This window comes from Salmo salar, chromosome 20 (genome assembly GCF_965601325.2).
Source record: "Salmo salar chromosome 20, fSalSal1, whole genome shotgun sequence".
NCBI classification, from domain to species: Eukaryota; Metazoa; Chordata; class Actinopteri; order Salmoniformes; family Salmonidae; genus Salmo; species Salmo salar.
Window position 1 is genome coordinate 93,399,984 of NC_138310.1, and position 12,368 is coordinate 93,412,351.

The 12,368-nt window shown below is 46.0% G+C and overlaps 1 protein-coding gene across 1 annotated transcript in view; it reads left to right on the forward strand.

The window, feature by feature from the left end:
* tenm4 (teneurin transmembrane protein 4) overlaps positions 1-12,368 on the forward strand; it is a 653,198-nt gene that overhangs the window by 464,528 nt on the left and 176,302 nt on the right.

Here is a 12,368-nt window from a genome sequence, read left to right on the forward strand (position 1 = left end):
ACAGTCAGAGACAGAGACACAGTCAGAGACAGAGACACAGACAGAGAGAGAGACAGAGACACAGACACAGACAGAGACAGAGAGAGAGACACAGACAGAGACAGAGAGAGAGACACAGACACAGACAGAGAGAGAGAGAGAGAGACACAGACAGAGACACAGGACAGAGACACAGACAGAGACACAGACAGAGAGAGAGAGACACAGACAGAGACAGACACAGACAGAGACACAGACAGAGACATAGACACAGACAGAGAGACACAGACACAGACAGAGACACAGACAAAGACACAGACACAGACAGAGAGACACAGACAGAGACACAGACAGAGACACAGAGACACAGACAGAGACACAGACACAGACAGAGAGAGAGAGACATAGACACAGACAGAGAGAGAGACACAGACAGAGACAGACAGAGACACAGTCAGAGACAGAGACACAGTCAGAGACAGAGACACAGACAGAGAGAGAGACAGAGACAGAGACACAGACACAGACAGAGACAGAGAGAGAGACACAGACAGAGACACAGACAGAGACACAGACACAGACAGAGACACAGACACAGACACAGACAGAGACACAGGACAGAGACACAGAGACAGACACAGACAGAGACACAGACAGAGACACAGACAGAGACACAGACAGAGACACAGACAGAGACACAGACACAGACAGAGACACAGACAGAGAGAGAGAGACACAGACAGAGACAGACACAGACAGAGACACAGACAGAGACACAGACAGAGACACAGACAGAGACACAGACAGAGACACAGGACAGAGACAGAGACAGAGACACAGACACAGACAGAGACAGAGACACAGGACAGAACAGACCCTGACTAGAATAGTAAACAGTGGCTTTGTCTCCAGGAACAATTTGAGGGAGAGATTACTATTGCAGCCCTGGCCTGCCCAGCCTGCAAATACTGAGGCATTAGCTATCCTTTACATCCACAGGGCCACTCCCAAGTGGCACCCTGTTCCCTATGGGCCCTGGTCAAAAGTAGTGTAGTATGTAGGGAATAGAGTGCCATTTGGAACGAGGCCTCTCTGTTTTATTTCCTTTCAGTGTCTCTCTCAGTGTACTTAGTGTCCCTGTTAGCTTGGTTTTATAACTGGAGGGTTGAAGGTCCTGTTAGCTTGGTTTTATAACTGAGGAGGTTGAAGGTCCCTGTTAGCTTGGTTTTATAACTGAGGAGGTTGAAGGTCCCTGTTAGCTTGGTTTGATAACTGAGGAGGTTGAAGGTCCCTGTTAGCTTGGTTTTATAACTGAGGAGGTTGAAGGTCCCTGTTAGCTTGGTTTTATAACTGGAGGGTTGAAGGTCCCTGTTAGCTTGGTTTTATAACTGGAGGGTTGAAGGTCCCTGTTAGCTTGGTTTTATAACTGAGGAGGTTGAAGGTCCTGTTAGCTTGGTTTTATAACTGAGGAGGTTGAAGGTCCCTGTTAGCTTGGTTTTATAACTGAGGAGGTTGAAGGTCCCTGTTAGCTTGGTTTTATAACTGGAGGGTTGAAGGTCCCTGTTAGCTTGGTTTTATAACTGAGGAGGCTGAAGGTCCTGTTAGCTTGGTTTTATAACTGGAGGTTGAAGGTCCCTGTTAGCTTGGTTTTATAACTGAGGAGATTGAAGGTCCCTGTTAGCTTGGTTTTATAACTGAGGAGGTTGAAAGTCCTGTTAGCTTGGTTTTATAACTGAGGAGGTTGAAGGTCCCTGTTAGCTTGGTTTTATAACTGAGGAGGTTGAAGGTCCTGTTAGCTTGGTTTTATAACTGAGGAGGTTGAAGGTCCCTGTTAGCTTGGTTTTATAACTGAGGAGGTTGAAGGTCCTGTTAGCTTGGTTTTATAACTGAGGAGGTTGAAGGTCCCTGTTAGCTTGGTTTTATAACTGAGGAGGTTGAAGGTCATGTTAGCTTGGTTTTATAACTGAGGAGGTTGAAGGTCCCTGTTAGCTTGGTTTTATAACTGAGGAGGTTGAAGGTCCCTGTTAGCTTGGTTTTATAACTGAGGAGATTGAAGGTCCTGTTAGCTTGGTTTTATAACTGAGGAGGTTGAAGGTCCCTGTTAGCTCGTTTTATAACTGAGGAGGTTGAAGGTCCCTGTTAGCTTGGTTTAATAACTGAGGAGGTTGAAGGTCTTGTTAGCTTGGTTTTATAACTGAGGAGGGTTGAAGGTCCCTGTTAGCTTGGTTTTATAACTGGAGGGTTGAAGGTCCCTGTTAGCTTGGTTTTATAACTGGAGGGTTGAAGGTCCCTGTTAGCTTGGTTTTATAACTGAGGAGGTTGAAGGTCCTGTTAGCTTGGTTTTATAACTGAGGAGGGTGAAGGTCTTGTTAGCTTGGTTTTATAACTGAGGAGGTTGAAGGTCTTGTTAGCTTGGTTTTATAACTGAGGAGGTTGAAGGTCCCTGTTAGCTTGGTTTTATAACTTAGGAGGTTGAAGATCCTGTTAGCTTGGTTTTATAACTGGAGGTTGAAGGTCCCTGTTAGCTTGGTTTAATAACTGGAGGTTGACGGTCCCTGTTAGCTTGGTTTTATAACTGAGGAGGTTGAAGGTCCCTGTTAGCTTGGTTTTATAACTGAGGAGGTTGAAGGTCCTGTTAGCTTGGTTTTATAACTGAGGAGGTTGAAGGTCCCTGTTAGCTTGGTTTTATAACTGAGGAGGTTGAAGGTCCCTGTTAGCTTGGTTTTATAACTGGAGGTTGAAGGTCCCTGTTAGCTTGGTTTTATAACTGAGGAGGTTGAAGGTCCCTGTTAGCTTGGTTTTACTAACTGAGGAGATTGAAGGTCCTGTTAGCTTGGTTTTATAACTGAGGAGGTTGAAGGTCCCTGTTAGCTCGTTTTATAACTGAGGAGGTTGAAGGTCCCTGTTAGCTTGGTTTTATAACTGAGGAGGTTGAAGGTCCCTGTTAGCTCGTTTAATAACTGAGGAGGTTGAAGGTCTTGTTAGCTTGGTTTTATAACTGAGGAGGTTGAAGGTCCCTGTTAGCTTGGTTTTATAACTGAGGAGGTTGAAGGTCTTGTTAGCTTGGTTTTATAACTGGAGGGTTGAAGGTCCCTGTTAGCTTGGTTTTATAACTGGAGGGTTGAAGGTCCCTGTTAGCTTGGTTTTTATAACTGAGGAGGTTGAAGGTCCTGTTAGCTTGGTTTTATAACTGAGGAGGTTGAAGGTCTTGTTAGCTTGGTTTTATAACTGAGGAGGTTGAAGGTCCCTGTTAGCTTGGTTTTATAACTGAGGAGGTTGAAGGTCCCTGTTAGCTTGGTTTTATAACTTAGGAGGTTGAAGGTCCTGTTAGCTTGGTTTTATAACTGAGGAGGTTGAAGGTCTTGTTAGCTTGGTTTTATAACTGGAGGGTTGAAGGTCCCTGTTAGCTTGGTTTTATAACTGGAGGGTTGAAGGTCCCTGTTAGCTTGGTTTTATAACTGAGGAGGTTGAAGGTCCTGTTAGCTTGGTTTTATAACTGAGGAGGTTGAAGGTCTTGTTAGCTTGGTTTTATAACTGAGGAGGTTGAAGGTCCCTGTTAGCTTGGTTTTATAACTGAGGAGGTTGAAGATCCTGTTAGCTTGGTTTTATAACTGGAGGTTGAAGGTCCCTGTTAGCTTGGTTTAATAACTGGAGGTTGAAGGTCCCTGTTAGCTTGGTTTTATAACTGAGGAGGTTGAAGGTCCCTGTTAGCTTGGTTTTATAACTGAGGAGGTTGAAGGTCCTGTTAGCTTGGTTTTATAACTGAGGAGGTTGAAGGTCCCTGTTAGCTTGGTTTTATAACTGAGGAGGTTGAAGGTCCTGTTAGCTTGGTTTTATAACTGAGGAGGTTGAAGGTCTTGTTAGCTTGGTTTTATAACTGAGGGGGTTGAAGGTCCTGGTTAGCTTGGTTTTATAACTGGAGGTTGAAGGTCTTGTTAGCTTGGTTTTATAACTGAGGAGGTTGAAGGTCTTGTTAGCTTGGTTTTATCTTATCTCTCCATGGGGTAGATGCAGCAAGTTTATAGGTCCAGCTTCATAGCTCCCATGTAAACAGAGAAATAATGCATCCCAAATGGCTTTCCTTTCCCTACGTAGTGCACTACTTTTGGCCAAGGCCCTTTCTGTGTAAGGAGTCGAGTTCGACGCACACGCTGCCCTTTCAAAGAATACTCTAGAATCAACTCTCAGCATGACTGAGTAATCGTCGATGGCCAGACAAGGCTAACGCTAGCAGTGTTAGTGCCACTGCTAATTCTAGAGAAATGCAGACAGATGGATGTATGTCACTAACAGTTTGCAGGCAGCTGGCTAGCCAGGATGGCTGCAGCAGTAATTATTTAGTGCACTACTTTAGACCAGAGCTCTATACACCCTATTCCCTATATATAGTGCACTACTTTAGACCAGAGCTCTATACACCCTATTCCCTATATATAGTGCACTACTTTAGACCAGAGCTCTATACACCCTATTCCCTATATATAGTGCACTACTTTAGATCAGAGCTCTATACACCCTATTCCCTATATAGTGCACTACTTTAGACCAGGGCCCTATTCCCTATATAGTGCACTACTTTAGATCAGAGCTCTATACATCCTATTCCCTATATATAGTGCACTACTTTAGACCAGAGCTCTATACACCCTATTCCCTATATAGTGCACTACTTTAGACCAGAGCTCTATACACCCTATTCCCTATATAGTGCACTACTTTAGACCAGAGCTCTATTCCCTATATAGTGCACTACTTTATTCCTGGTTTGTTTACAGAAGACTGCTGTTCAGATTTATTTTATAAAGCCACACACACACACACACATACACACACACACACACACACACAAACACACACACACACACACACACACACACACACACACACACACACACACACACACACACACACACACACACACACACACACACACACGCACGTCATGGTCTGCTCTCTTCACTTGATCCAAGGTCCTCTGAAGGGGACAAGCTTAAAGCTCTCGTTCCTGGGGAACAGAGCACCACAGAGTGAACCAATGAGTTTGCCTGGGGAGCGGTGTGTGTTTGGAACAGCAGTCTGAGGTGGGAGAATGAGCTTGCCTCTAGTAAGGACGAGTCGAGGGCAGTCCCTTACATATCACCCTGTGTTAATTGTCTCCGGTGTGAGTCGACTGTTTAAGAACCACAAATGCATGAAAAAGTCATCAGAAACAGCCAAGGTCTAATTAAAGAGGGAGGGGTGGCAGTGAGCCGGTTGTTTGGGGACACGATTTTGCACACGGCTGCAGAAGTAGCTGTATTGTTAATGATGGGGGTAGATAGGGGTAGGACTGGGGTAGATAGGGGTAGGACTGGGGTAGATAGGGGTAGGACTGGGGTTAACCACCATAATGGGGGTAGATAGGGGTAGGACTGGGGTAGATAGGGGGTAGGACTGGGGTTAACCACTATAATGGGGCTAGGACTGGGTTTAACCACCATAATGGGGTAGATAGGGGGTAGGACTGGGGTTAACCACCATAATGAGGGTAGATAGGGGGTAGGACTGGGGTAGATAGGGGGTAGGACTGGGGTTAACCACTATAATGGGGGTAGGACTGGGTTTAACCACCATAATGGGGTAGATAGGGGGTAGGACTGGGGTTAACCACCATAATGGGGGTAGATAGGGGGTAGGACTGGGGTTAACCACTATAATGGGGGTAGGACTGGGGTTACCACTGTAATGGGGGTAGATAGGGGCTAGGACTGGGGTTAACCACTATAATGGGGGTAGATAGGGGTAGGACTGGGGTTAACCACCATAATGGGGGTAGGACTGGGGTTAACCACCATAAAGGGGGTAGGACTGGGGTTAACCACTATAATGGGGGTAGATAGGGGGTAGGACTGGGGTTAACCACCATAATGGGGGTAGATAGGGGGTAGGACTGGGGTTAACCACTATAATGGGGTAGATAGGGGTAGGACTGGGGTTACTCACTATAATGGGGTAGATAGGGGTAGGACTGGGGTTAACCACTATAATGGGGGTAGGACTGGGGTTAACCACCATAATGGGGTAGATAGGGGGTAGGACTGGGGTTAACCACTATAATGGGGTAGATAGGGGTAGGACTGGGGTTAACCACTATAATGGGGGTAGGACTGGGGTTAACCACCATAATGGGAGTAGATAGGGGGTAGGACTGGGGTTATCCACTATAATGGGGGTAGATAGGGGTAGGACTGTGGTTAACCACTATAATGGGGGTAGATAGGGGTAGGACTGGGGTTAACCACCATAATGGGGGTAGATAGGGGTAGGACTGGGGTAGGACTGGGGTTAACCACTATAATGGGCGTAGATAGGGGGTAGGACTGGGGTTAACCACTATAATGGGGTAGATAGGGGTAGGACTGGGGTTAACCACTATAATGGGGGTAGATAGGGGGTAGGACTGGGGTTAACCACTATAATGGGGTAGATAGGGATAGGACTGGGGTTAACCACCATAATGGGGGTAGGACTGGGTTTAACCACCATAATGGGGGTAGATAGGGGGTAGGACTGGGGTTAACCACCATAATGGGGGTAGATAGGGGTAGGACTGGGGTTAACCACTATAATGGGGTAGATAGGGGTAGGACTGGGGTTAACCACCATAATGGGTGTAGATAGGGGTAGGACTGGGGTTAACCACTATAATGGAGGTAGGACTGGGGTTAACCACCATAATGGGGGTAGATAGGGGTAGAACTGGGGTTAACCACTGTAATGGGGGTAGATAGGGGTAGGACTGGGGTTAACCACTATAATGGGGGTAGATAGGGGTAGGACTGGGGTTAACCACCATAATGGGGGTCGGACTGGGGTTAACCACTATAATGGGGGTAGATAGGGGGTAGGACTGGGGTTAACCACTATAATGGGGGTAGATAGGGGTAGGACTGGGGTTAACCACCATAATGGGGGTAGGACTGGGGTTAACCACCATAATGGGGGTAGATAGGGGTAGGACTGGGGTTAACCACCATAATGGGGGTAGATAGGGGTAGGACTGGGGTTAACCACCATAATGGGGGTAGATAGGGGTAGGACTGGGGTTAACCACCATAATGGGGGTAGATAGGGGTAGGACTGGGGTTAACCACTATAATGGGGTAGGCCTGGGGTTAACCACCATAATGGGGGTAGATAGGGGTAGGACTGGGGTTAACCACTATAATGGGGTAGAACTGGGGTTAACCACTATAATGGGGGTAGATAGGGGGTAGGACTGGGGTTAACCACCATAATGAGGGTAGATAGGGGTAGGACTGGGGTTAACCACTATAATGGGGGTAGGACTGGGGTTAACCACTATAATGGGGGTAGGACTGGGGTAGGGTGGGGTTAACCACTATAATGGGGGTAGGACTGGGTTAACCACTATAATGGGGGTAGGACTGGGGTTAACCACTATAATGGGGTAGATAGGGGGTAGGACTGGGGTTAACCACTATAATGGGGGTAGGACTGGGGTTAACCACTATAATGGGGTAGATAGGGGTAGGACTGGGGTTAACCACCATAATGGGTAATCAGAAGCAGACCCTCCTGTGTTCATACAGTTTATTTTCTCCGGAATGTTCTTTCTAATGGAAAAACATATTGCACGCACACACACACACACACACACACACACACACACACACACACACACACACACACACACACACACACATAAATACATTCACGATCTGATGAATCAAATCAACTTGTAATTGTCACATGCTTAATTACTAGCCCTTAACCAACAATTCAGTTAAAATAAAAAAAGGTTAAGAAAGTATTTATTAATTTTTTTTTTTTATATAATAATAAATAAAGCAGAAAAATAACAAATAATTAAGGAGCAACAGTAAAATAACAGCAGTGAGGCTATATACAGGGGGGTACCAGTACAGAGTCAGTGTGGAGGCTATATACAGGGGGTACCAGTACAGAGTCAGTGTGGAGGCTATATACAGGGGGTACCAGTACAGAGTCAGTGTGGAGGCTATATACAGGGGGTACCAGTACAGAGTCAATGTGGAGGCTATATACAGGGGGTACCAGTACAGAGTCAATGTGGAGGCTATATACAGGGGGTACCGGTACAGAGTCAATGTGGAGGCTATATACAGGGGGTACCCAGTACAGAGTCAATGTGGAGGCTATATACAGGGGGTACCAGTACAGAGTCAGTGTGGAGGCTATATACAGGGGATACCAGTACAGAGTCAATGTGGAGGCTATATACAGGGGGTACCAGTACAGAGTCAATGTGGAGGCTATATACAGGGGGTACCGGTACAGAGTCAATGTGGAGGCTATATACAGGGGGTACCGGTACAGAGTCAGTGTGGAGGCTATATACAGGGGGTACCGGTACAGAGTCAATGTGGAGGCTATATACAGGGGGTACCGGTACAGAGTCAATGTGGAGGCTATATACAGGGGGGTACCAGTACAGAGTCAATGTGGTGGCTATATACAGGGGGGTACCAGTACAGAGTCAATGTGGAGGCTATATACAGGGGGTACCGGTACAGAGTCAAATGTGGAGGCTATATACAGGGGGGTACCAGTACAGAGTCAATGTGGAGGCTATATACAGGGGGTACCGGTACAGAGTCAATGTGGAGGCTATATACAGGGGGGTACCGGTACAGAGTCAATGTGGAGGCTATATACAGGGGGGTACCAGTACAGAGTCAATGTGGAGGCTATATACAGGGGGGTACCAGTACAGAGTCAATGTGGAGGCTTTATACAGGGGGGTACCAGTACAGAGTCAATGTGGAGGCTATATACAGGGGGGTACCAGTACAGAGTCAATGTGGAGGCTATATACAGGGGGGTACCAGTACAGAGTCAATGTGGAGGCTATATACAGGGGGTACCAGTACAGAGTCAATGTGGAGGCTATATACAGGGGGTACCGGTACAGAGTCAATGTGGAGGCTATATATAGGGGGTACCGGTACAGAGTCAATGTGGAGGCTATATACAGGGGGTACCGGTACAGAGTCAATGTGGAGGCTATATACAGGGGGTACCGGTACAGAGTCAATGTGGAGGCTATATACAGGGGGTACCGGTACAGAGTCAGTGTGGAGGCTATATACAGGGGGTACCTCTACAGAGTCAGTGTGGAGGCTATATACAGGGGTACCGGTACAGAGTCAGTGTGGAGGCTATATACAGGGGGTACCTCTACAGAGTCAGTGTGGAGGCTATATACAGGGGTACTGGTACAGAGTCAATGTGGAGGCTATATACAGGGGGTACCAGTACAGAGTCAATGTGGAGGCTATATACAGGGGGTACCGGTACAGAGTCAATGTGGAGGCTATATACAGGGGGTACCAGTACAGAGTCAATGTGGAGGCTATATACAGGGGTACCGGTACAGAGTCAATGTGGAGGCTATATACAGGGGTACCGGTACAGAGTCAATGTGGAGGCTATATACAGGGGGTACCAGTACAGAGTCAATGTGGAGGCTATATACACCAGGCAGGATGGGAGGTGAGCCTTCACACACACACACACACACACACACACACACACACACACACACACACACACACACACACACACACACACACACACACACACACACACACACACACACACACACACACACACCATCACCAGGCAGGATGGGAGGTGAGCCTTCACACACACACACACACACACACACACACACACACACACACACACACACACACACACACACACACACACACACACACACACACACACACACACACACCATCACCAGGCAGGATGGGAGGTGAGCCCTCACACACACACACTGTTAGCGTTGAAGTACTCCCTGAGGGTCTAGAGCAGTGAGTTCTGATGTGAGGTCTGATGTGAGGTCTGATATGAGGTCTGATGTGAGGTCTGAGGTGAGGTCTGATGTGAGGTCTGATGTGAGGTCTGATGTGAGGTCTGATGTGAGGTCTGATGTGAGGTCTGATGTGAGGTCTGATGTGAGGTCTGATATGAGGTCTGATGTGAGGTCTGAGGTGAGGTCTGATGTGAGGTCTGATGTGAGGTCTGATATGAGGTCTGATGTGAGGTCTGATATGAGGTCTGATGTGAGGTCTGATATGAGGTCTGATGTGAGGTCTGATGTGAGGTCTGATATGAGGTCTGATGTGACGGTCTGATGTGAGGTCTGATGTGAGGTCTGATGTGAGGTCTGATATGAGGTCTGATGTGAGGTCTGATGTGAGGTCTGATGTGAGGTCTGATGTGAGGTAGCTTAATAGAGTTACTCACATGGCTTAAGGCAGTGTCATGATTGATAACGACCAGGACAGAGAAGCCCTTCGTTGATTGGCTGAGCTGAACTGCTCGCTGGGAGACCAGGAAGCCTGGAGGGGCTGTCCAGATGTGTTGGAGTGTGATGTGTAGGCGGTGTGGGATCGGGGATGGTGTACAAACGGACACAGCACACAGCCATATACACACAGTACTACTGACTGGCCATATTCACACAGTACTACTGACTGGCCATATACACACAGTATTACTGACTGGATATATACACACAGTACTACTGACTGGCCATATTCACACAGTACTACTGACTGGCCATATACACACAGTATTACTGACTGGATATATACACACAGTACTACTGACTGGCCATATACACACAGTATTACTAACTGGCCATATACACACAGTATTACTGACTGGATATATACACACAGTACTACTGACTGGCCATATACAGACAGTACTACTAACTGGACATATACACACAGTACTACTAACTGGCCATATACACACAATACTACTGACTGGACATATACACACAGTACTACTACTACTAACTGGACATATACACACAGTACTACTACTACTAACTGGCCATATACACACAGTACTACTGACTGGACATATACACACAGTACTACTACTACTAACTGGCCATATACACACAGTACTACTGACTGGACATATACACACAGTACTACTGACTGGACATATACATACAGTACTACTGAGTGGACATATACACACAGTACTACACACAGTACTACTGATTGGCCATATACACACAGTATTACTGACTGGACATATACACACAGTACTACTGACTGGACATATACACACAGTATTACTGACTGGACATATACACACAGTACTACTGACTGGACATATACACACAGTATTACTGACTGGACATATACACACAGTACTACACACAGTACTACTGACTGGACATATACACACAGTACTACTGACTGGACATATACACACAGTACTACTGACTGGACATATACACACAGTACTACTGACTGGACATATACACACAGTACTACTGACTGGACATATACACACACAGTACTACTGACTGGACATATACACACAGTACTACTAACTGGCCATATACCTACAGTACTACTGACTGGACATATACACACAGTACTACTGACTGGACATATACACACAGTACTACTGACTGGACATATACACACAGTACTACTAACTGGCCATATACCTACAGTACTACTGACTGGACATATACACACAGTACTACTAACTGGCCATATACACACAGTACTACTGACTGGACATATACACACAGTACTACTACTACTAACTGGACATATACACACAGTATTACTGACTGGACATATACACACAGTACTACACACAGTACTACTGACTGGCCATATTCACACAGTACTACTGACTGGCCATATACACACAGTACTACTGACTGGACATATACACACAGTATTACTGACTGGACATATACACACAGTATTACTGACTGGACATATACACACAGTACTACTGACTGGACATATACATACAGTACTACTGACTGGACATATACACACAGTTCTACTACTACTAACTGGCCATATGCACACAGTACTACTGACTGGACATATACACACAGTACTACTACTACTAACTGGCCATATACACACAGTACTACTGACTGGACATATACACACAGTACTACTACTACTAACTGGACATATACACACAGTATTACTGACTGGACATATACACACAGTACTACACACAGTACTACTGACTGGACATATACACACAGTACTACTGACTGGACATATACATACAGTACTACTGACTGGACATATACACACAGTACTACTACTACTAACTGGACATATACACACAGTATTACTGACTGGACATATACGAAACACACAGTACTACTGACTGGACATATACACACAGTACTACTGACTGGACATATACACACAGTTCTACTACTACTACTAACTGGCCATATACACACAGTACTACTGACTGGACATATACACACTGTACTACTACTACTAACTGGCCATATACACACAGTACTACTGACTGGACATATACACACA